Source organism: Arachis hypogaea, chromosome 18 (assembly GCF_003086295.3).
Source record: "Arachis hypogaea cultivar Tifrunner chromosome 18, arahy.Tifrunner.gnm2.J5K5, whole genome shotgun sequence".
NCBI classification, from domain to species: domain Eukaryota; kingdom Viridiplantae; phylum Streptophyta; class Magnoliopsida; order Fabales; family Fabaceae; genus Arachis; species Arachis hypogaea.
In genome coordinates this window covers 51,578,594-51,604,064 of record NC_092053.1, presented here as the reverse complement: position 1 = coordinate 51,604,064, position 25,471 = coordinate 51,578,594, and the positions used below count along the sequence as shown (strand labels likewise).

The following is a 25,471-nucleotide window of genomic DNA, read 5'->3' as shown; positions in this document are numbered from 1 at the left end:
TTGAGGAATCAAACAATTTTGAGGCAAGCAAAAGATTAGGAGAAGTGGTGGTTCTAGTTGTATGATTATGTATTGAGGTTGCATGCTTGTGAAAACTTGCATGGGAGCTCATAGGCAGGACATGAAGTTCAAAGAAGTATTGTGGAGATTCTCAAAAATCTATTGATCCAAGAAGCAGGAAACAAAACAAAAGAAAAGAAAGAAAATACAAAAACAAAAAGAACATGGCCCAAGGCTCTGAGCATTAATTACTAGGCAGAAAAAGAAAGAAGAAACAAAACTCAAAGAGTTGTTAGCCTAGTAAATGCTTGTGGTTGAGTTGTGTCAAAGAAAGAGGCTTGAGCAAGTAAATCCTTAGGGATGCTTCAACATCTAATACCTTAAAATCAACTGGTTTAGGAGTATTGATTGAAAGCTTATCTAAAGAGCCGCTTTGAGACATGACACTTAGAGTCAAGGCCAAAGCAAAGAAACTATAAGCTGCTTCAAGGTGATTACATATAAAGAGATCTCCATAATACCATTTGGATGAAAATCCTAAGACCTAAGACTCCCAATATGTGAGGACTAGTAAGCACTGAAGCCCTTGCATGAGCATATGATTTAGAGTTTACCCCACTGTCACTTAATCACTTCACTCACAGGATAGTACATGTAATTTTTCAAATCCATTCTGATTGAAAGAACCTTTGAGCATAATTCCTTTCTTGCTTGGGGACAAGCAAGCTTTAAGTTTGGTGTTGTGATGACAAGTCATCTTAGCCTAGTTTCACTAGCCTTTTTCTTTTAATTTCAATTGAATTATGCACTTTCTTGAGCCATAAGCAAGCCAATTGAGTAGATTTTCATGCTTCCTTTGATTTAATCAACCATAGATGAATTAATGTAATTTCATGAGGTTTTATGCTATAATTGTCACATATTATGAAAGAATGAATATCTCATGATTTTGAGCATAGCTTTGATGTGTTTGGTTGATTGATGATAGGTGAAGAAAGCTTGGAGAAAGGTTGAAGCAAGAAGGAATGGCTAGGAGGAAGAGAGGACAAAAAGTTTGAGCAAAAGTTTGCCTCAAACTTTAGCTCAAACTTTTGGAATAAGTGAAAACGAACCAGGGAGCAAAAAGCTTGAGCAAAAGTTTGCCTCAAACTTTTGTGCAAACTTTTGGGCAAAAAGCTTGAGCAAAAGTTTGCCTCAAACTTTTTGGCAAACTTTTGGGCAAAAAGCTTGAGCAAAAGTTTGCCTCAAACTTTTTGGCAAACTTTTGGCATCACAAATCAACACCCTGGAGAGCAAAAGTTTGCGCCAACGTTTGCCTCAAACTTTTTAGCAAACGTTGGCGCCATGAACAACACACCCTGGAGGGCAAAAGCTTGCGCCAACGTTTGCCTCAAACTTTTTGGCAAACGTTGGCGCCATGAGTGTGCAAGGGGAGGCCAACGTTTGAGAAAAAGTTTGACCCCAAACTTTAGCTCAAACGTTGGTATCAGCAAAATGGGGTGGCTGATGTGAAAAGTTTGAGTAAAAGTTTGCCTCAAACTTTTACTCAAACTTTTACTCAAGCTTTCATGATTCCAAACCCGGTTCAATTCGGTTCTTCTCCAAACTCCAAGAGCAATCAACCAAGGCCTCTATCAACCCAATTCCATCAAGAGCAAAGGCCCAATTGAAGGCTTGAAGACCATTTGAAGAAAGTGTATAAATAGCATAGGATTTAAGTTTTTAGGGGAGCTTTCCTTTTATTTTTCAAGAGCTTTCTTTTCGGTTTTGAAGAGTACACTTAGTAGAGAGCTCACTTTACATTTCTTGGCATTGTTGTTTTAATTCAAGAGAATTTGGGAGGAGAATTGATCTCTCTTCTTCCTTGTTCTTCCCCAGCACTCTTTACTTTCCTTGTCTTGGATCTTGGGTTGGAGAGTTGAAAGAAATCTGTTTCAATCTCATCCTGAGATCTCTCTGTTTCATTTTACTGCATAATTGAATTTCCATTTTGGTTAATTGCTTCTGTCTTCTACTTATTCTGCAATTTATAATTTACATTCCCTTTGCAATTGTTCTTGTTGGATCTAGGAAGGCATTGAGATCTAGACTTGGTTATCTAGTCTCTTGGTTCCTAAGATCTGAATTCTCATTTCACTTTCTCTGTTTAACGCTTTTCATGCTCATTTACAATTCTGTTTTTTTTAGATCCGGTTCAATCCAAGTTATCTTCTATTCCTCTGCTTGTTGAATTTTACTTTGCCTCGTTTAATTTCTGCAAATCCAAGTCCCAATTCCCTTTACAATTCAAGCCATTTACATTTCTTACACTTTAAGATTCTGCAATTTACATTTCTTGCGTTCTAAGTTTCTGCCATTTAATTTCTTGTTCTTTAAGATTCAGCACTTTAAATTTCAGTTCTCTTTAATTTCATGCAATTTACCCATTCCCTTTACTTTCTATGCAATTTAAATTCTGCAAATCACAAATCACTCAACCAAATCTTGATTCACTTGACTAAATCAACCACTAAGCTAAAATTGCTCAATCCTTCAATCCCTGTGGGATCGACCTCACTCTCGTGAGTTATTATTACTTGATGCGACCCGGTGCACTTGCCGGTGAGTTTTGTGTCGGATCGTTTTCCGCACATCAGTTACTAACTACTAATGATCATGTAATAAGACACAAACATAGATAAGCACTTAACATAGAGAAAACGAAAAACAGAGAATTTAAGAACAAGGAATGAGTCCACCTTAGTGATGGTGGCATTTCCTTCTTGAGGAACCAATGATGTCCTTGAGCTCTTCTATGTCTCTTCCTTGTCTTTGTTGCTCCTCCCTCATTGCTTTTTGATCTTCTCTAATTTCATGAAGGATGATGGAGTGCTCTTGATGTTCCACCCTTAATTGTCCCATGTTGGAACTTAATTCTCCTAGGGAGGTGTTGATTTGATCCCAATAGTTTTGTGGAGGAAAATGCATATGAGGCATCTCCGGGATCTCATGGTGATGAGCTTCCTGCACCTCTTGAGCTCCATGAATGGGCTCTCTTGCTTGCTCCATCTTTTTCTTAGTGATGGGCTTCTCTTCCTCAATGTGAATGTCTCCTTCTATGGAAGCTCCAGCTGAGTAACATAGATGGTAGATAAGATGAGGAAAAGCTAGCCTTGCCCCAGGAGAGGGCTTTTCGGCTATTTTGTAGAGTTCAAGGGAGATGACTTGATGAACCTCTACTTCTTCTCCAATCATGATGCTATGGATCATGATGGCCCGATCCACAGTAACTTCAGATTGGTTGCTAGTGGGGATGATGGAGCGTTGGATGAACTCCAACCATCCTCTAGCCACAGGCTTGAGGTCCAATCTTCTTAGTTGAACCGGCTTGCCTTTGGAGTCAATCTTCCATTGAGCTCCTTCCACACATATGTCCATGAGGACTTGGTCCAACCTTTGATTAAAGTTGACCCTTCTAGTGTAGGGGCGTTCATCTCCTTGCATCATAGGCAGGTTAAACGCCAACCTCACATTTTCCGGACTAAAATCCAAGTATTTCCCCCGAACCATTGTAACATAGTTCTTTGGATCCGGGTTCTTACTTTGATCATGGTTCCTAGTGATCCATGCATTGGCATAGAACTCTTGAACCATTAGGATGCCGACTTGTTGGATGGGGTTTGTTAGAACTTCCCAACCTCTGCTTTGAATTTCATGTCGGATCTCCGGATACTCATTTCTTTTGAGTTTGAAAGGGACCTCGGGGATCACCTTCTTCTTGGCCACAACATCATAGAAGTGGTCTTGATGAGCTTTGGAGATGAATCTTTCCATCTCCCATGACTCGGAGGTGGAAGTTTTTGTCTTCCCTTTCCCTTTTCTAGAGGATTATCTGGTCTTAGGTGCCATCAATGGTAATGGAAAAACAAAAGGCTTATGCTTTTACCACACCAAACTTAGAATGTTGCTCGCCCTCGAGCAAGAGAAGAAAGAATTAGATGAAGAAGAAGAAGAAAAGATGGAGAAGAGGGGGGAGGTGTGTTTCGGCCAAGAAGAGAAGAGAGGGTTGTGTTGTGTGAAAATGAGGAAGAATGGAAGGCTTTATATAGGGAAGGGAGGGGGGTTTAAGTTTCGGCCATATGGGTGGGTTTGGGTGGGAAATTGATTTGAATTTTGAAGGTAGGTGGAGTTTATTGGGTAGGTTTATGGGGAAGAGTGGGTGGATGTGAGTGGTGAAGGGTTAATAGGGAAGAGAGATGGAGGTGATAGGTGAAGGGTTTTGGGGAGGAGTGTTTATTGGGAATAGAGGATGATTGAGAAGAGAGAAGAGAGTGAGTGGAGGTAGGTGGGGATCCTGTGGGGTCCACAGATCCTGAGATGATCCTGTGGGGTCCACAGATCCTGAGGTGTTCAAGGATTTACAACCTTGCACCAAATTAGGCATGTAAAATGCCCTTGCACACAACTCTGGGCGTTCAGCGCCAGGTTGGTGCCCATTTTGGGCGTTCAACGCCCATTTGTTGCCCATTTCTGGCGTTGAACGCAAGAACCATGCTTGTTCTGGGCGTTCAGCGCCAGCTCCTCTCCAGGGTGCAATTCTGGTGTTCAGCGCCCAGATGATGCCCATTTTGGGCGTTCAGTGCCCAGATACTGCCCATTTTGGGCGTTTAGCGCCAGAACCATGCTCTGTTCTGGCGTTGAACGCCAGGCAGGTGCTTCCTCCAGGGTTTGATTTTTCTTCTGCTATTTTTGATTCCGTTTTCAATTTTTTTATTTTTATTTTGTGACTCCACATGATCATGAACCTATAAAGACATATAACTAAGAAAAATATAGTTAGATAAATAGAAATTGGGTTGCCTCCCAACAAGCGCTTCTTTAATGTTAATAGCTTGACAGTGGGCTCTCATGGAGCCTCACAGATGTTCAGAGCATTGTTGAGACTCTCCAACACCAAACTTAGAGTTTGGATATGGGAGTTCAACACCAAACTTAGAGTTTGGTTGTGGCCTCCCAACACCAAACTTAGAGTCTGACTGTGGGGGCTTTGTTTGACTCTGCTTTGAGAGAAGCTTTTTCTGCTTCCTCTCCATGGATGCAGAGAGAGATCCTTGAGTTGTAAACACAAGGTTGTCCTTATTTAATTGAAAGATCAATTCTCCTCTGTCCACATCAATCACAGCTCTTGCTGTGGCCAGGAAGGGTCTTCCTAGGATGATGGATTCATCCTCTTCCTCTCCAGTATACAAGACTATGAAATTAGTAGGGATGTAAAGGCCTTCAACCTTCACTAACACGTCCTCTACTTGTCCATAAGCCTGTTTTCTTGAATTGTCTGCCATTTATAGTGAGATTTTAGCAGCTTGCACCCCATAGATTCCCATTTTCTCTATTACAGAGAGGGGCATGAGGTTTATCCCTGAACCAAGGTCACACAGAGCCTTAAAGATCATGGTGCCTATGGTACAAGGTATTATGAACTTTCCAGGATCCTGTCTCTTCTGAGGCAATGTCAGTTGATCCAAATCACTTAGTTCATTGGTGAACAAGGGAGGTTCATCTTCCCAAGTCTCAATACCAAATAATTTGGCATTCAGCTTCATGATTGTACCAAGGAACTTGGCAGCTTGCTCTTCAGTAACATCCTCATTCTCTTCAGAAGAGGAATACTCATCAGAGCTCATGAATAGCATAAGGAGGTTCAATGGAATCTCTATGGTCTCTAGATGAGCCTCAGAGTCCTTTGGTTCCTCAGAGGGAAGCTCCATATTGATCACTGGACGTCCCAGGAGGTCTTCCTCCTTGGGATTCACGTCCTCCTCTCCCTCTTTGGGTTCGGCCATTTTGGTTATGTCAATGGCCTTGCACTCTCCTTTTGGATTTTCTTCTGTATTGCTTGGGAGAGTACTAGGAGGGATTTCAGTGATCCCTTTTCTCAGCTGGCCCACTTGTGCTTCCAAATTTCTAATGGAAGACCTTGTTTCATTCATGAAACTTATAGTGGCCTTGGATAGATCAGAGACTAAGTTTGCTAAATTAGAGGTACTTTGTTCAGAGTTCTCTGTCTGTTGCTGAGTGGATGATGGAAAAGGTTTATTATTGTTAAACCTGTTTCTTCCACCATTATTAAAGCCTTGTTGAGGCCTTTGATCCTTCCATGAGAGATTTGGATGATTTCTCTATGATGGATTATAGGTGTTTCCATAAGGTTCACCTAAGTAATTCACCTCTGCTATTGCAGGGTTTTCAGGATCATAAGCTTCTTCTTCATAAGAAGCCTCTTGAGTACTGTTGGATGCAGCTTGCACTCCATTCAGACTCTGAGAAATCATATTGACTTGCTGAGTCAATATTTTATTCTGAGCCAATATGGCATTCAGAGTATCAATTTCAAGAACTCCCTTCTTCATAAGCGTCCCATTACTCACAGGATTCCTCTCAGAAGTGTACATAAACTGGTTATTAGCAACCATGTCAATGAGTTCTTGAGCTTCTGCAGGCATTTTCTTTAGGTGAATGGATCCACCTGCAGAAGTATCCAATGACATCTTTGATAGTTCAGATAAACCATCATAGAATATATCCAGGATGGTCCATTCTGAAAGCATGTCAGAAGGACACTTTTTGGTCAGCTGCTTGTATCTTTCCCAAGCTTCATAGAGGGATTCACCTTCTTTCTGTCTGAAGGTTTGAACATCCGCTCTAAGCTTGCTCAGCTTTTGAGGAGGAAAGAACTTGGCTAAGAAAGCCGTGACCAGCTTATCCCAAGAGTTCAGGCTGTCTTTGGGTTGAGAGTCCAACTATATTCTAGCTCTGTCTCTTACAGCAAAAGGGAAAAGCATGAGCCTGTAGACTTCAGGATCTACTCCATTAGTCTTAACAGTATTACAGATCTGTAAGAATTCAGTTAAGAACTAAAAAGGATCTTCAGATGGAAGTCCATGAAACTTGTAGTTCTGCTGCATCAGAGAAACTAGCTGAGGTTTCAGCTCAAAATTGTTTGCTCCAATGGTAGGGATGGAGATGCTTCTTCCATGTAAATTGGAATTAGGTGCAGTAAAGTCACCAAGCATCCTCCTTGCATTATTATTATTTTCGGCTGCCATCTCCTCTTCCTGTTCGAAAATTTCTGAAAGGTTATCTCTGGATTGTTGTAATTTAGCTTCTCTTAATTTTCTCTTCAGAGTCCTTTCAGGTTCTGGATCTGCTTCAACAAGAATGTTCTTGTCCTTGCTCCTGCTCATATGACAAAGAAGAGGGCACAGAAATAATAATAATAATAATAATAATAATAATAATAATAATAGGGATCCTTTATACCACAGTATAGAGGTCCCTGTGTGAGTAGAAGAAAAGAAGAAGAAAATCTGAACTCAGAGAGAGAGAGAGGGAGTTCGGATTTTTGGTGAGTGATGTGAGGAAGAGATGTTAGTAGATGAATAAATAAATAGAATAAGATGAGAGAGGGAGAATTTCGAAAGTAATTTTTGAAAAAGAGTTAGTGATTTTCGAAAATGCTTTTTTCGAAAAAGGTTAGTAATTTTTTTGAAAATTAAAAATTAAAATAATTAGTTAATAAAAAAAGAATTTTTGAAAAAGAGGGGAGATATTTTTGAAAATTAGAGAGAGAGAGAGTTAGTTAGGTAGTTTTGAAAAGGATAAGAAACAAACAAAAAGTTAGTTAGTTAGTTGAAACAAATTTTGAAAATCAATTTTGAAAAGATAAGAAGTTAGGAAGTTAGAAAAGATATTTTGAAATCAAATTTTTGAAAAAGATATGATGAGAAGATATTTTTGAAAAGATATGATAGAACTTAGTTTTTTGAAAAAGATTTGATTTTTTTTTTGAAAAAGATTTTGAAAAAAGATAAGATTTTCAAATTGAAAATTTGATTTGACTCATAAGAAATAACTTGATTTTAAAAATTTTTGAAAAAGTCAACTCAAATTTTCGAATTTGATGAGAGAAAAAGGGGAAGATATTTTTTTGATTTTTGAATTTTTAATGAGGAGAGAGAAAAACAAGAAAAATGATGCAATGCATGAAAGTTATGGATCAAAACAATGAATGCATGCAAGAATGCTATGAATGTCAAGATGAACACCAAGAACACTTTGAATGTCAAGATGAACACCAAGAACATATTTTTGAAAAATTTTTAATGCAAGAAAAACATGCAAGACACCAAACTTAGAATTCTTTAATGCTTAGACACTAAGAATTCAAGAATGCATATGAAAAACAAGAAAAGACACAAAACATGCAAATGCAAAGATCAAACAAGGAGACTTACCAAGAACAACTTGAAGATCATGAAGAACACTATGAATGCATGAGAATTTTCGAAAAATGCAAGATGAGTATGCAATTAACACCAAACTTATAACATGACTCAAGACTCAAACAAGAAACACAAAAATATTTTTGATTTTTATGATTTTATGACTTTTTTGTATTTTCTTTTAATTTTTTTTTTCGAAAATCATTTTCAAAAAAAAAAAATAAGGATTCCAAAATTTTTAATATGAATTCCAGGAATCTTATGCTCTTTATTCTAAAGCTCCAATCAAAGGGTCAGGCATGGCTTAATAGCCAGCCAAGCTTTAGTATGTAACTCAGACATGACACGTCTAACATGCCCTACAGTCGTGGCTTTACAGCCAACCAGGCTTCAACATGCTTTATGAAACACTAGAATTTATTCTTAAAAATTCTGAAGAAAAATATATTTTTGAAAACATTTTTATTTTTTAAAAATTTTTTTTTTGGAAACAAAGGAGAAATTTTTGAAAAAATTTTTGAAAAATTTTTGAAAATAAAACACAAAGAAAATTACCTAATCTGAGCAACAAGATGAACCGTCAGTTGTCCAAACTCGAACAATCCCCGGCAACGGCGCCAAAAACTTGGTATGCGAAATTGTTACTCTGGTTGTGAATTATTATTCGAAATTAATTCCCTGGCGATGGCACCAAAAACGGATGCACAGAACCATGGTCTAAACGTATCTTCACAACTTCACATAACTAACCAGCAAGTGCACTGGGTCGTCCAAGTAATAAACCTTACGTGAGTAAGGGTCGATCCCACGGAGATTGTTGGTATGAAGCAAGCTATGGTCACCTTGTAAATCTCAGTCAGGCAAACATAAAATAGTAATGGGGTTTTCGAAAATAAGTAATAAAAGAAGGATAGAAATACTTATGTAAATCATTGGTGAGAATTTCAGATAAGCGTATGGAGATGTAATCGTTCCTCTGAACCTCTGCTTTCCTGCTGTCTTCATCCAATCAGTTTTACTCCTTTCTATGGCTGGCTTTATGTAAGGATGTCACCGGTGCCACTGGCTACTTTCAATCCTCTCGGGAAAATGGTCCAAATGCTCTGTCACAGCACGGCTAATCGTCTGGAGGCATCACCCTTGTCGTTGGTTGCATCCTATTCCTCTCTGTGAAAATGGTCCGATGCGCTGTCACTGCATGGCTAATCATCTTGGAGGTTCTCGATCATACTGGAATAGAATTTACTATCCTTTTGCGTCTGTCACTACGCCCAGCACTCGCGAGTTTTGAGTTCGTCACAGTCATTCAATCCCAGAGTCCTACTCGGAATACCACGGACAAGGTTTAGACTTTCCAGACTCTCATGAATGCCGCCATCAATCTAGCTTATACCACGAAGATTCTGATTAAGAGATCTAAGAGATACTCATTCAATCTAATGCAGAACGGAAGTGGTTGTCAGGCACGCGTTCATAGGGAATGATGATGATTGTCACGTTCATCACATTCAGGTTGAAGTGCGAATGAATATCTTAGAAGCGAAATAAGATGAATTGAATAGAAAACAGTAGTACTTTGCATTAATCTTTGAGGAACAGCAGAGCTCCACACCTTAATCTATGGAGTGTAGAAACTCTACCGTTGAAAATACATAAGTGAAAGGTCCAGGCATGGCCAAGAGGCCAGCCCGTCTGATCTAAGAACCAGGCATCCAAAGATGATTCCAAACATAAAACTCAGGATGTCTAATACAATAGTAAAAAGTCCTATTTATAATAAACTAGCTACTAGGGTTTACAGAAGTAAGTAACTGATGCATAAATCCACTTCCGGGGCCCACTTGGTGTGTGCTTGGGCTGAGCTTGAATGTTGCACGTGTAGAGGTCCTTCTTGGAGTTGAACGCCAGCTTTTGTGCCAGTTTGGGCGTTGAACTCCACTTTGCAGCTTGTTTCTGGCGCTGGACGCCAGAATTGGGCAGAGGGCTGGCGTTGAACGCCAATTTGCATCATCTAAACTTTGGCAAAGTATGGACTATTATATATTGCTGGAAATCCCTGGATGTCTACTTTCCAACGCAATTGGAAACGCGCCATTTTGAGTTCTGTAGCTCCAGAAAATCCATTTTGAGTGCAGGGAGGTCCGAATCCAACAGCATCAGCAGTCTTTCTTCAACCTCTGAATCTGATTTTTGCTCAAGTCCTTCAATTTTAGCCAGAAAATACCTGAAATCACAGAGAAACACACAAACTCATAGTAAAGTCCAGAAATGTGAATTTAACATAAAAACTAATGAAAAACATCCCTAAAAGTAAATAGATTCTACTAAAAACATACTGAAAACAATGCCAAAAAGCGTATAAATTATCCGCTCATCATGGATCAAGCTAAAATAGAGGTAATTGAGAAATTACCACCACCTACTAATGTTAAGGCAATCAGAAGTTTTCTGGGGCATGCAGGATTCTATAGGAGGTTTATAAAGGATTTTTCAAAAATTGCAAAACCTCTAAGCAACCTACTAGCTGCTGACACGCCATTTGTGTTTGACACAGAGTGCCTGCAAGCGTTTGAAACTCTGAAAGCTAAAATGGTCACAGCACCAGTTATCTCTGCACCAGACTGGACATTACCATTCGAATTAATGTGTGATGCTAGTGATCATGCCATTGGTGCAGTACTGGGGCAGAGGCATGACAAGCTTCTGCATGTCATTTATTATGCTAGCCGTGTTTTGAATGATGCACAGAAAAATAACATAACCACAAAAAAAGAATTGCTTGCAGTGGTTTATGCCATTGACAAGTTTAGATCATACTTAGTAGGATCAAAGGTGATTGTGTACACAGATCATGCTACTCTTAAATATCTACTCACAAAGCAGGATTCAAAACCCAGACTCATAAGATGGGTGTTGCTTCTGCAAGAGTTTGATACAGAAATAAGAGACAGAAAAGGGACAGAAAACCAAGTGGCTGACCATCTGTCCCGGATAGAACCAGTGGAAGGGGCGTCCTCCCCCTCTATTGAGATCTCTGAAACCTTTCCGGATGAGCATTTGTTCGCCATTCAGGAATTACCATGGTTTGCAGACATTGCAAACTACAATGCTGCAAGGTTCATTCCCAAGGAGTACAGTAGGCAACAAAAGAAAAAGTTAATTACTGATGCAAAGTACTACTTGTGGGATGAACCCTATCTCTTTAAGAGATGTGCAGATGGCTTAATCCGTAGGTGTGTGCCTAAAGAAGAAGCACAAAGGATCTTATGGCATTACCATGGGTCACAATATGGAGGTCATTTCGGAGGTGAGCGAACAACCACCAAGGTCCTCCAATGTGGTTTCTACTGGCCTACACTTTACAGAGATTCCCGAGAGTTTGTACGTAACTATGACAGTTGCCAGAGAGCTGGTAATTTGCCTCACAGTTACGCCATGCCTCAACAAGGAATCTTGGAGATTGAGCTGTTTGACGTATGGGGTATTGATTTCATGGGGCCTTTCCCACCATCATACTCAAACACTTATATTCTGGTGGCAGTTGACTATGTATCAAAATGGGTCGAGGCCATTGCCACACCCACCAATGATACTAAAACAGTGCTGAAGTTCCTCCAGAAACATATATTCAGCAGGTTTGGTGTCCCTAGGGTACTAATCAGTGATGAGGGCACTCACTTCTGCAACAAACAGCTTTACTCTGCCATGGTCCGATATGGGATTCGCCACAAAGTGGTGACTCCATATCATCCACAGACAAATGGGCAAGCTGAAGTTTCTAACAGAGAACTAAAAAGAATCCTGGAACGGACTGTAAGTACCCGTAGAAGGGATTGGGCATGAAGCTTGGATGATGCTCTGTGGGCTTACAGAACAGCATTCAAGACTCCTATAGGGACCTCTCCGTACCAACTTGTGTATGGTAAGGCTTGTCACCTGCCCATGGAACTGGAACATAAGGCCTACTGGGCAACCAGATTCCTAAACTTTGATGCCAAACTAGCTGGAGAAAAAAGATTGCTCCAGCTGAATGAGCTAGAGGAATTCAGATTCATTGCCTTCGAAAATGCCAAGCTTTATAAAGAGAAGTAAAAAAGATGGCATGACAGAAAGCTGTCATCTAGAATCTTTGAACCAGGAGAAAATGTTCTGTTGTTTAACTCTAGGCTCAGGCTATTCCCTGGGAAACTGAAGTCCCAGTGGAGGGGACCATATGTGATTACAAGTGTATCACCATATGGTTATGTGGAGCTTCAAGATATTGATTCTGATAAGAAGTTCATTGTTAATGGACAGAGAATCAAGCACTATCTTGAAGGCAATGTTAAGCAAGAGTGCTCAAACCTGAGGCTAGATTAAAAAAACTCAGCAAGGTCCAGCTAAAGACAATAAAGAAGCGCTTGCTGGGAGGTAATCCAGCCATAGGGCATCACTTCCTCTAAGCATTTTGCCCTATTCTTGATTTTATTTGTTTATATAAAGTTCATTGATACTAAGGTAAAGAGTCAATTATATAAGTTTACAGGGTTACAAAAGGATTCTGCACACAAAACAGAGAAAAAGAGCTCACTGGCAAGAAAACGCCAGTAAAAGTCTGTTTTGGGCGTTCAACGCCCAAAAGAAGCATCCACTGAGCGTTGAACGCTAGTAAGGATAGCCATCTGGGCGTTAAACGCCAGAAAGAAGCATCTTCTGGGCGTTGAACGCCAGAAAGAAGCTCCTTCTGGGCGTTTAACGCCAGATTTACAGCGTCCTGGGCATTCAGAAAAACGCCCAATGACAAAGGAGTTCCTGGCGTTCGACGCCAGAAAGAAGCAACAGCTGGGCGTTGAACGCCCAGGAGAAGCAGCAGTTGGGCGTTGAACGCCCAAAACATGCAACATTTGGGCGTTCAAACGCCAGAATGGTGGGGAAGAGGTAATTTCGTTTCTACTTCATATTTTTCATTTTAATTTTAATTTTCATGTTTCAATTCATGATTTCTTGCATAAACATGTTACAAACCCTGATTTCTAAAATCCCTAATTTCTAAAAATCCTACTTTAAAAATATCAAATGTATCTTAATCCATAAGCACAAATCCTTTTTTTTTCAATCCAATTCAACTCTTTTTCAAATTTTCAAAACAAATCTATCTCTTTTCATTCAAAAAATTTTTTTTTCAACTAATCAATATCTTTTTTTAAATCTCCATATTATCTTTTTCAAATATCTTTCATATCTCTTCAATTTTAAATTATATCTTTTCTTATCATACTTATTCCTTTTTAAATCATATCTTCTATCTTATCTTTCCCCCTTTTTTCGAAAATCCCACCCCTCCCTTTTAAAAACACGATTCGGCCTCCCTCCTCTCATCCACCATTCAACACTAGCTCTCCTTCTATCCCTTTCCTTTCTTTTCTTTTGCTTGAGGACAAGCAAACCTCTAAATTTGGTGTGTTTTTCCATGATCACTAAACCATACCCACTAAGATCATGGCTCCTAAAGGAAAACAACCCACTCCAAGAGGCAAGAAAGAGAGTGTTCCAAAACCACTTTGGAATCAAGGGAGGTTCTTAACCAAAGAACATTCAGACCATTACTACAAAATAATGGGTCTAAGATCTGTGATCCCGGAAGTCAAGTTCAATCTGAAAGAAGATGAATATCCGGAGATCCAAGAGCAGATTCGAAACAGGAACTGGGAAGTCCGAGCTAATCCTGAAACGAAAGTGGGAAGGAATATGGTTCAGGAATTCTACGCTAATCTGTGGCAAACAGACAGGCAGAGAATATCTGGAGCTGCCCTCTATGACTATAGGACTGTGGTCAGAGGAAAGATTGTTCACATCCACCCTAACAAAATCAGGGAGATCTTTAAGCTACCTCAGCTGAAAGATGACCCAGACTCCTTCAATAGGAGAATGATGAGAACAAACAAGGGCCTGGATAAGATTCTAGAGGATATATGCATCCCTGGAGCCAGGTGGACCACCAGCACGAGGGGTGTCCCAAATCAACTCAAGAGAGAAGATCTCAAACTAGTCGCCAGAGGATGGCTAGACTTCATTGGGCGTTCTATATTGCCCACCAGCAACCGTTCTGAAGTCAATATTAGAAGAGTAGTGATGATCCATTGCATTATGTTGGGAAAAGAAGTAGAAGTTCATCAACTGATCCCATCTGAATTCTACATACTTGCCAACAAGAACTCCAAGGATACCAGGTTGGCTTATCCAAGCCTAATCTCTATGCTCTGCAAAGATGCTGGAGTAAAGATGGGAATAACAGAGTATATCTCAGTGGAGCAGCCAATCACTAAAATCACAATGAAAAAACAACAAGTGCAGGATGACACCATCAAGAGGAGGGCGCAAGAATTCCTACCAAAACTCCCTCAATTTGAATACTGGGAGCATCTTGAAGCATCTGTTACTAAGTTGCAAGAAACCATGGACCAAATGAAGGAAGAACAGCAAAATCAAAAGAGCATGCTTTGCAAACTGCTCAGAGAACAAGAAGTGCAAGGGCGTGAATTAAGAGAACTAAAGCGTCAGAAACTATCTCTTGAAGGGCCAAGCACTCCACAGACTAAAGAGGCATCCGCTTCCCAAAGTCAAGGTTGTTGAGTTCTGATCTTAACCTTAACCCTGTGATAATTTTTTTTTATTTGAGTTTTACCTTAGGAGTCATATAATAGTAATTAGTATCTATATTTTGATTTTATCTCCAATTAAGCTATAATTTATTTTTCTCATCATCATTAAACATGAATAAAATAGAAGATTTTCTCTAGGATAAGGAGGCAATATTTCTCGAGTTTTAATACAAGAAATTCTGATTAATTACATGTGGTGGCAATGCTTTCTGCCTTCTGAATGAATGCTTGAACAATGCATATGTCTTTGGAATTTGATGTTCTTGAATGTTAAATATGTTGGCTCTTGAAAGAATGATAAACATGAGACATGTTATTGGTAATCTGAAAAATCATAAAAATGATTCTTGAAGCAAGAAAAAGCAGTGAATACAAAGCTTGCAAAAAAAAAAAAAGCAAGCAGAAAAAGCCAATAACCCTTAAAACCAAAAGGCAAGGGTAATAAAAAAGATCCAAGGCTTTGAGCATCAGTGGATAGGAGGGCCTAAGGAAATCAAATCCTGGTCTAAGCGGCTAAACCAAGCTGTCCCTAACCATGTGCTTGTGGCATGAAGGTGTCAAGTGAAAACTTAAGACTGAGCGGTTAAAGTCAAGGTCCAAAGCAAAGAGAAGAGTGTGCTTAAGAACCCTGGACACCTCTAATTGGGGGCTTTAGCAAAGCTGAGTCACAATCTGAAAAGGTTCACCCAATTATGTGTCTGTGGCATTTATGTATCCGGTGGTAATACTGGAAAACAAAGTGCTTAGGGCCACGGCCAAGACTCATAAAAGTAGCTGTGTTCAAGAATCAACATACTGAACTAGGAGAATCAATAACACTATCTGAATTTTAAGTTCCTATAGATGCCAATCATTCTGAGCTTCAATGGATAAAGTGAGATGCCAAAACTGTTCGGAAGCAAAAAGCTACTAGCCCCGCTCATTTAATTAGAATCTGAGCTTCACTCAAAAACTCTGAGATATTATTGTTTCTTGACTCATTTGTATTCTATTTTATTTATCTAGTTGCTTGAGGATAAGCAACAGTTTAAGTTTGGTGTTGTGATCAGTGGGTATTTTATACGCTTTTTGGGGTTAATTTCATATAGTTTTTAGTATGTTTTAGTTAGTTTTTAGTTTATTTTCATTAGTTTCTAGGCAAAATTCATATTTCTGGACTTTACTATGAGTTTGTGTATTTTTCTATAATTTCAGTTATTTTCTGGCTGAAATTGAGGGAGCTGAGCAAAAATCTGATTCAGGCTGAAAAAGGACTGCTGATGCTGTTGGATCCTGACCTCTCTGCACTCGGAATGGAATTTCTGAAGCTAAAGAAGTCCAATTGATGCGCTTCCAATTGCGTTGGAAAGTAGACATCCAGGGCTTTCCAGCAATATATAATAGTCCATACTTTGCTCAAGGATAGACGACGTAAACTGGCGTTCAACGCCAGTTCCATGTTGCAGTCTGGCATCCAGCGCCAGAAACACGTTACAAGTTGGAGTTCAACGCCAGAAACAGGTTACAGCCTGTCGTTGAACGCCCAAAACAGCCCAGGCACGTGAGAAGCTTTAGTCTCAGCCCCAGCACACACCAAGTGGGCCCCAGAAGTGGATTTCTGCACTATCTATCATAGTTTACTCATTTTCTGTAAACCTAAGTTACTAGTTTAGTATTTAAACAACTTTTAGAGATTTATTTTGTATCTCATGACATTTTAGATCTGAATTTTGTACTCTTTGATGGCATGAGTCTCTAAACTCCATTGTTGGGGGTGAGGAGCTCTGCTGTGTCTCGATGAATTGATGCAAGTATTTCTGTTTTCCATTCAAACATGGGTGTTCCTATCTAAGATATCCATTCGCACTTCAACATGAATATGATGAACGTGACACTCATCATCATTCCCTCACGAACGCGTGCCTGACAACCACTTCCGTTCCACTGTAGAATGAATGAATATCTCTTGGATTTCTTAATCAGAATCTTTATGGTATAAGCTAGATTGATGGCAGCATTTAAGAGAATCCGGAAAGTCTAAACCTTGTCTGTGGTATTCCGAGTAGGATTCAGGGATTGAATGACTGTGACGAGCATCAAACTCGCGAGTGCTGGGCATAGTGACAGACGCAAAAGGATAGTAAATCCTATTCCGGTACGATTGAGAACCTGCAGATGATTAGCCGTGCGGTGACAGCGCACCTGGAGCCTTTTCACTGGAAGGATGGATGGTAGCCATTGACAACGGTGATCCACCAACACACAGCTTGCCATAGGAGGACGTGCGTGCATGAACAAGAAGACAGAGGAAAGCAGAGATTTAGAAGACAAAGCATCTCCAAAACTCCAATATATTCTCCATTACTGCATACAAGTATAATTTGTGTTCTGCCCCTGTTACTTTTTTTACAATTCAAACTAAAAATTATCATTGATATTATATCCTGACTAAGAGTTACAAGATAATCATAGCTTGCTTCAAGCCAACAATCTCCGTGGGATCAACCCTTACTCACGTAAGGTATTACTTGGATGACCCAGTGCACTTGCCAGTTAGTTGTGCAAAATTGTAAGAGAGTAATGTGAACATTGACATCACAATTTCGTGCACCAGATCCTAGGTTAATCAAGGACTCAAATTTTAAGCTCACTTGGCCATATACATCCTTACCTTCACCTTAGCCCCGTTACAACCCATGAATAAGACCTCATGATACTTGTAAGCATGCATTAAGTAATTGTTGATTGTTAGATGAAAGACAAATCTTGGAAAGCATGATTAGGAGAAGATTGAGCGATGAACCTTATACACTTGAGCGAATAGAGCGGATACTCTTCCGGTGAGGGTTCGATGCTCAATTCTTTGTTCTCGGCTTTCACAAGCGTTCATCTAGCAAGTTATATGCACTCCTTAGTGATGTTCAATTTGGTAGGATTCATGAGCTACATACGATTTTCACCTCATATGTTCACATGTGTTCTTGGAGGATAGGTTTGCCCTTGACCAAGTAGGTAGATGATTTCACATTAGTTACATGCATTCACTTAGGTAGTTTACATTTCATAAACCCTTTCTCACCATGATCTTTGGTCTTTTTATTTTAAGCATGAAGACATGCTTGGTTTAAGTGTGGGGAGATTTGATAAATCCCAATTTTGTGGTTTATATTGTGTAGAATTTGGGGGGTTTTGTCAATATTTCTCACACTTATTCACAAGAAATGCATGGTTTTGTGTTCACTTCTTAATATTGCTCCATGATGAAAAACATGCTTATTTTGCCTTAAAATTGCCATATTTTAATCCTCTTCTATTGCCATTCGATGCCGTGATGTATTTATTGAGTGATTTCAGGAATTATAGGGTAGGAATAGCCTAGAAGAGAGAAAGAAAGCATGTACAAAAGGGAGGAACATGAAGATTTGAATTTTTGGAAAAGCAGCATTGGCGCGCACGCGCACTCCACGCGCACGCGTGGATGAGGATGGCTGAAAGCGGCGCGCAAAGATGGACGCATCCACGCGGATAAGAAGATTCCTATTGACGCGTACGCGCACTTGGCGCGCATGCATGGATCACAAAAGCAATCGGCGCGCACACACGCATGGCGCGTACGCGCGGGAAGCTGCACGTGACCTCATTAAAGAAAATCGTGCCTGGCAATTTCTGAGGCTCATGAGGCCCAAATACAAGCTGTTTTTGCATGAAAAAGACCCAAGGATGCTAGGGGGAAAGGGGAGATCAATCATTTTTACACTAAGATACAATTTTAGCTAGTTTTTTATTCTTTGTTCTTCTAGAGAGAGAAACCCTTGTTCCTCTCTAGATCTAGTTTTAATTTGATCTTCCCTTGTTGAATTGTGAATTGAATCTTGTTAATTACTAGTTTTAATTGTTCAATTTGAATTCCTTAGTATAATTGTGCTTAGATCTTGTGATAGTTTTATGAATTCTTATCAATTGTCATTTTATACCCATTTCATGAATGTTGTGAATCTTGACTTGTTGATGTTACATTGATGATTTCTATGATTAATTGTGTTGTTTGGATGATTTTATGTTGATAATTGTTAGTGGGTACTTGTTGATTTCAATTTAATTGCTATTTTGAACATGTCTTTGTTAATGCTTACCATGTGTTTGATGAATTGTTTACTTTGATTATGGAGTAGTTCTCTTTACTCTTTGCCTAGGCTAAGAGAATTAGGTAAACTTGAGTCATTGGGTCTAATAGATTTGATGATTTGGGAGCCCTTAGTGGTCAATTTGATAGCTATTGACGCTAACCTTCTACTAAGTCAATTAGTAGTGAAGTTAGAACTTATGGGTTGATGTTGACCAAACCATTTGACGTACTTCAAGTATAGAAGTAGACTTAATGAGTTTGGTTCCTCATAATTGTCAAGATATGGTTATTAGACAAGGATGGTGACCCCAATTCCCATGCCTAGCCAAGAGTTGCTTTTATCATTCCTATTTGAAAATCCAAATTCTTAAGTACTTGTCTTAGTTATAGTTACTTGTTTAGTTTAGAATAGAATCATATTGGATGTTATTTTGTTAGCTTGGAATTGCTCATGTTTTGCTTAGTTAATTGAATTAGTTTCTTACATTATAAGATTTCTTGCTTGTTAAGATTCCCATTTATTTTCTTGCTCATGACTCACAACCCTGGATTTCTAACCAATGTTGAAGCACATGTTTGCCTATTCCTTGTGAGACGACCCGAGGTTTGAATACTTCGGTTATTTTTATTGGGTTGAACTTGTAACAACCAAATCCCTCTTCTAAATTTGATACCCGAGGCTTGTTGTTGGTTTGGACTATACTAACAACAGAGTTATTTTGTGGAATTCCAAACCGTTATACAACCTTGGGGGCAGCATCAGAGGCCCTCTTCGATATTCCGCATATTCCTCTGGCTCGTGACGCTTACACTCAAATAATGAAGGACGTTACGACGGGCAAGATTTCTTTGGATGTGGTTCTGGCAAAGATTGGCCAGCCTGAGGCTAGATGGGAGTACAGCAAAGGGGACAATGCGGTTCCGTTGAGCATTGCGTGTACTGATCTAAATCTGGAGGCGAGGATCTGGCAGCAGATCATAGCTGACTACATCCTTCCGAGCACGCATGCCACGCATATCAGAGTCCGTGTGGCAGTGTTACTATGGGCTATTCTAGAGGGGAAGAGGATCTCTGTTCTTCTACTTACCAGAGAGTCGATGTGGAAGGTGAACCAACAGCAGAAATACAACATTCCTTTCCCATCGTTGATTACCAAGTTTGCCACTTTATTTGGAGTAGAGATACGCCCAATAGACCGAACGTCTGTCTACATCAGTAAGCAGCCATTCCTGCCATATGGTGACTACGTCGGACCGCCGCAGAAGAAGAGGAAGACCACTGAGCCTCCATCATCAGCAGTGGAGCCTTCAGCAGCTCCTACAGCTTCTGCGCCCACACCCTGACCTCAAACACCGTTTGAGTTGTGTCGGGAGATCCTCCAGGCCGTCCACCGATTTGAGTGCCGCAACGCTCACCGTTTCCAGTGGATTGTGACAAATTTTGAGGGTAGAGACCCTGGACCCCCTCCTCCGGATACACCAGAGCCTGAGGCCGAGGAGCTTGCATCTGAGGAGCCAGCAGCTGAAGCTGGCCAGGCAGTCAAGCACCTGGAGCAGAGACCGATGGAGCCCACGGTCGAGGAGCCTAGAGTCGAGGAGCCAAGAGCTGAACCTGAGCCGATAGTGGAGATGGTAGTCGAGACAGCTGACCAGGAAGTAGAGTAGCCGGCAGCTGAGGCCGCCCCAGTGACATCCCGAGCCCTCATAGTGTATCAGCGTCATCATCACCCACCACCATCTGACGGTGGAGCTTTTCACGGTTGATTTCCCCCGATTGATTATTTTGGCATGGAGGACTGTGCATCATCTAAGTGTGGGGGAGTGATGAGCGGATAATTTATACGCTTTTTGGCATTGTTTTTAGTATGTTTTTAGTAGGATCTAGTTACTTTTAGGGATGTTTTTATTAGTTTTTATGTTAAATTCACATTTCTGGACTTTACTATGAGTTTGTGTGTTTTTCTGTGATTTTAGGTATTTTCTGGCTGAAATTGAGAGACTTGAGCAAAAATCAGATTCAGAGGTAGAAGACGGACTGCTGATGCTGTTGGATTCTGACCTCCCTGCACTCAAAGTGGATTTTCTGGAGCTACAATATTCAAAATGGCGCACTTTTAATTGCGTTGGAAAGTAGACATCCAGGGCTTTCCAGCAATATATAATAGTCCATACTTTGACCGAGTTTAGACGACGTAAAAGGGCGTTGAACGCCAGTTCTATGCTGCTGTCTGGAGTTAAACGCCAGAAACACGTCACAAACCAGAGTTGAACGCCAAAAATACGTTACAACCTGGCGTTCAACTCTAGAAAGAGCCTCTGCACATGTAACCTTCAAGCTCAGCCCAAGCACATACCAAGTGGGCCCCGAAAGTGGATTTATGCTTCAATTACTTACCTCTGTAAATCCTAGTAACTAGTTTAGTATAAAAAGAACTTTTTACTATTGTATTAGACATCTTTGGAATTATCTTTGGACGCCTAGTTCTTAGATCAGAGGGGCTGGCCATTCGGCCATGCCTGAACCTTTCACTTATGTATTTTTAACGGTAGAGTTTCTACACTCCATAGATTAAGGTGTGGAGCTCTACTGTTCCTCAACGATTAATGCAAAGTACTACTATTTTTCTATTCAATTCAACTTATTCCGCTTCTAAGATATTCATTCGCACTTCAACGTGAATGTGATGAGCATGACAATCATCATCATTCCCTATGAACGCGTGCCTGACAACCACTTCCGTTCTACCTTAGATTGAATGAGTATCTCTTGGATCTCTTGATCAGAATCTTCGTGGCATAAGCTAGATTGATGGCGGCATTCATGAGAATCCGGAAAGTCTAAACCTTGTCTGTGGTATTCCGAGTAGGATTCTGGGATTGAATGACTGTGACGAACTTCAAACTCGCGAGTGCTGGGCGTAGTGACAGACGCAAAAGGAGGGTGAATCCTATTCCAGTATGATCGAGAACCTCAGATGATTAGCCGTGCTGTGACAGAGCATTTGGACCATTTTCACAACAGGATAGGATGCAGCCATTGACCACGGTGATGCCTCCAGACGATTAGCCATGCAGTGACAGCGCATCGGACCATTTTTCAGAGAGGATGAAAAGTAGCCATTGACAATGGTGATGTCCTTACATAAAGCCAGCCATAGAAAGGAGTAAGACTGATTGGATGAAGACAGCGGAAAAGCAGAGATTCAGAGGGACAAAAGCATCTCTATACGCTTATCTGATATTCTCACCAATGATATACATAAGTGTTTCTATCCTTATTTTCTATCTATTTATTATTTATTTTCGAAAACTCCATAACTATTTTATATCCGCCTGACTGAGATTTACAAGGTGACCATAGCTTGCTTCATACCAACAATCTCCGTGGGATCGACCCTTACTCACGTAAGGTTTATTACTTGGACGACCCAGTGCACTTGCTGGTTAGTTGTATCGAAGTTGTGAATGAAAAACAATTTATTAAGACGTGCGTACAGAGTTTTTGATGCCGTTGCCTGAGATCACAATTTCGTGCACCAAGTTTTTGGCGCCGTTGCCGGGGATTGTTCGAGTTTGAACAACTGACGATTCATCTTGTTGCTCAGATTAGGTAATTTTCTTTTTGTTTTATTTTCAAAAATTTTTCAAAAACCTTTCAAAAATTTCTCATCTGTTTTCGAAAATAAATAAATAAATAAATAAATCTTTTCAAAAATATATTTTTCTTCAAAATTTTTTAAGAATGAATTCTAGAGTTTCATGAAGCATGTTGAAGCCTGGCTGGCTGTAAAGCCATGTCTAATTCTTTTGGATAGGGGCTTCCAACCATCAGCATAGAGGCAAGTTAATTAGAATGTCAGTCATGGCATGTCTGAGTTACATACTAAAGCTTGGCTGGCTGTTAAGCCATGCCTAACCCTCGAATTGGAGCTTTAGACTAAGAATACAAGATTCCTGGAATTCATATTAAAAAAAAAATTTTTGAAATCCTTATTTTCTTTTTCCTATATGTTTTTTTCGAAAAAAAAATATACAAAAATCCAAAAAAATAAAAAAATTCATAAAAATAAAAAATATTTCATGTTTCTTGTTTGAGTCTTGAGTCAAGTTGAAAGTTTGGTGTTAATTGCATATTCATCTTGCATTTTTCGAAAAATTCATGCATTCATAGTGTTCTTCATGATCTTTAAGTTGTTCTTGGTAAGTCCTCTTGTTTGATCTTGATGTTTTCATGTTTTGTGTCTTTTCTTGTTTTTCATATGCATTCTTGCATTCATAGTGTCTATACATGAAAAATTTTTAAGTTTGGTGTCTTGTATGTTTTCTTTGCATTAAAATTTTTTCAAAAATATGTTCTTGATGTTCATCTTGACATTCAAAGTGTTCTTGGTGTTCATCTTGACATTCATAGCATTCTTGCATGCATTCATTATTTTGATCCAAAATTTTCATGCATTGAGTCTTTTTCATGTTTTTCCCTCTCATCATTAAAAATTCAAAAATAAAAAAAATATCTTTCCCTTTTTCACTCATAAATTTTGAAAATTTGAGTTGACTTTTTCAAAACTTTTTACAATCTAGTTGTTTTTATGAGTCAAATCAAATTTTCAATTTAAAAAAAAAATCTTATCTTTTTCAAAATCTTTTTTAAAAATCATATCTTTTTCATTTTTCTTAGTTATTTTCGAAAATTTTAAAAATATTTTTCAAAAAAAAATCTTTTTCTTATCTTTATCACATAATTTTCGAAAATAACATCATCAATTAATGTTTTGATTCAAAAATTTCAAGTTTGTTACTTACTTGTTAAGAAAGATTCAAACTTTGAGCTCTAGAATCATATTTTGTGATTTCTTGTGAATCAAGTCATTAATTGTGATTTTAAAAATCAAATCTTTTTCAAAACTAATTTCAATCATATCTTTTCAAAAATATCTCTTTATCTTATCTTTTTCAAAATTTGATTTTAAAATATCTTTTCTAACTTCTTATCTTCTTATCCTTTCAAAATTGATTTTCAAATTTGTTTCAACTAACTAACTAACTTTTTGTTTGTTTCTTATCTTTTTCAAAACTACCTAACTAACTCACTCTCTCTCTAATTTTCGAAAATATCTTCCCTCTTTTTCAAAATTTCATTTTAATTAACTAATTATTTTAATTTTTTATTTTAATTCTCGAAAATTACTAACCTTTTTCAAAAACTATTTTCGAAAATCACTAACTCTTTTTCAAAAATTATTTTCAAAAATTCTCTCTCTCTCTTATCTCCTTCTATTTATTTATTCATCTACTAACACTTCATCTCACCCAAATTCGAACCCCCTCTTCCATCTGTGTTCGAATTTTTTCTTCTTTTCTTCTACTCACACAGGGACCTCTATACTGTGGTAAAAAGGACCCCTACTATTATTATTTTTCTGTCCCTCTTTTTCATATGAGCAGGAGCAAGGACAAGAACATTCTTGTAGAAGCAGATCCAGAACCTGAAAGGACTCTGAAGAGGAAACTAAGAGAAGCTAAATTACAACAATCCAGCAAGCACCTTTCAGAAATTTTCGAACAAGAAGAGGAGATGGCAGCCGAAAATAATAATAATGCAAGAAGGATGCTTGGTGACTTTACTGCACCTAATTCCAATTTACATGGAAGAAGCATTTCCATTCCTGCCATTGGAGCAAACAATTTTGAGCTGAAACCTCAATTAGTTTCTCTGATGCAGCAGAGCTGCAAGTTTCATGGACTTCCATATGAAGATCCTTTTCAGTTCTTAATTGAATTCTTGCAGATCTGTGATACTGTTAAGACTAATGGAGTAGATCCTGAAGTTTACAGGCTCATTCTTTTCCCTTTTGCTGTGAGAGACAGAGCTAGAATATGGTTGGACTCTCAACCCAAAGATAGCCTGAACTCTTGGGATAAGCTGGTCAAGGCTTTCTTAGCCAAGTTCTTTCCTCCTCAAAAGCTGAGTAAGCTTAGAGTGGATGTTCAGACCTTCAGACAGAAAGAAGGTGAATCCCTCTATGAAGCTTGGGAGAGATACAAAGAACTGACCAAAAAGTGTCCTTCTGACATGCTTTCAGAATGGACCATCCTGGATATATTCTATGATGGTCTATCTGAATTGGCTAAAATGTCATTGGATACTTCTGCAGGTGGATCCATTCACCTAAAGAAAACGCTTGCAGAAGCTCAAGAACTCATTGACATGGTTGCTAATAACCATTTCATGTACACTTCTGAGAGGAATCCTGTGAGTAATGGGACGCCTATGAAGAAGGGAGTTCTTGAAATTGATACTCTGAATGCCATATTGGCTCAGAATAAAATATTGACTCAGCAAGTCAATATGATTTCTCAGAGTTTGAATGGAATGCAAGCTGCATCCAATAGTACTCAAGAGGCAGCTTCTGAAGAAGCAGCTTATGATCTTGAGAACCCTGCAATAGCAGAGGTGAATTACA

General features: G+C 39.1%; 2 non-coding genes across 2 annotated transcripts; one reads left to right on the top strand and one right to left on the bottom strand.

The window, feature by feature from the left end:
* The first annotated feature begins 6,581 nt into the window (after positions 1-6,581).
* LOC112774484 (small nucleolar RNA R71) lies at positions 6,582-6,689 on the top strand. Its single transcript, XR_003188973.1, has one exon. It is a non-coding gene; the product is annotated as a small nucleolar RNA R71 (small nucleolar RNA).
* Positions 6,690-24,978: 18,289 nt separating this feature from the next.
* On the bottom strand, positions 24,979-25,086 carry LOC112774861 (small nucleolar RNA R71). Its single transcript, XR_003189319.1, has one exon. It is a non-coding gene; the product is annotated as a small nucleolar RNA R71 (small nucleolar RNA).
* Between the last annotated feature and the right edge of the window lie 385 nt (positions 25,087-25,471).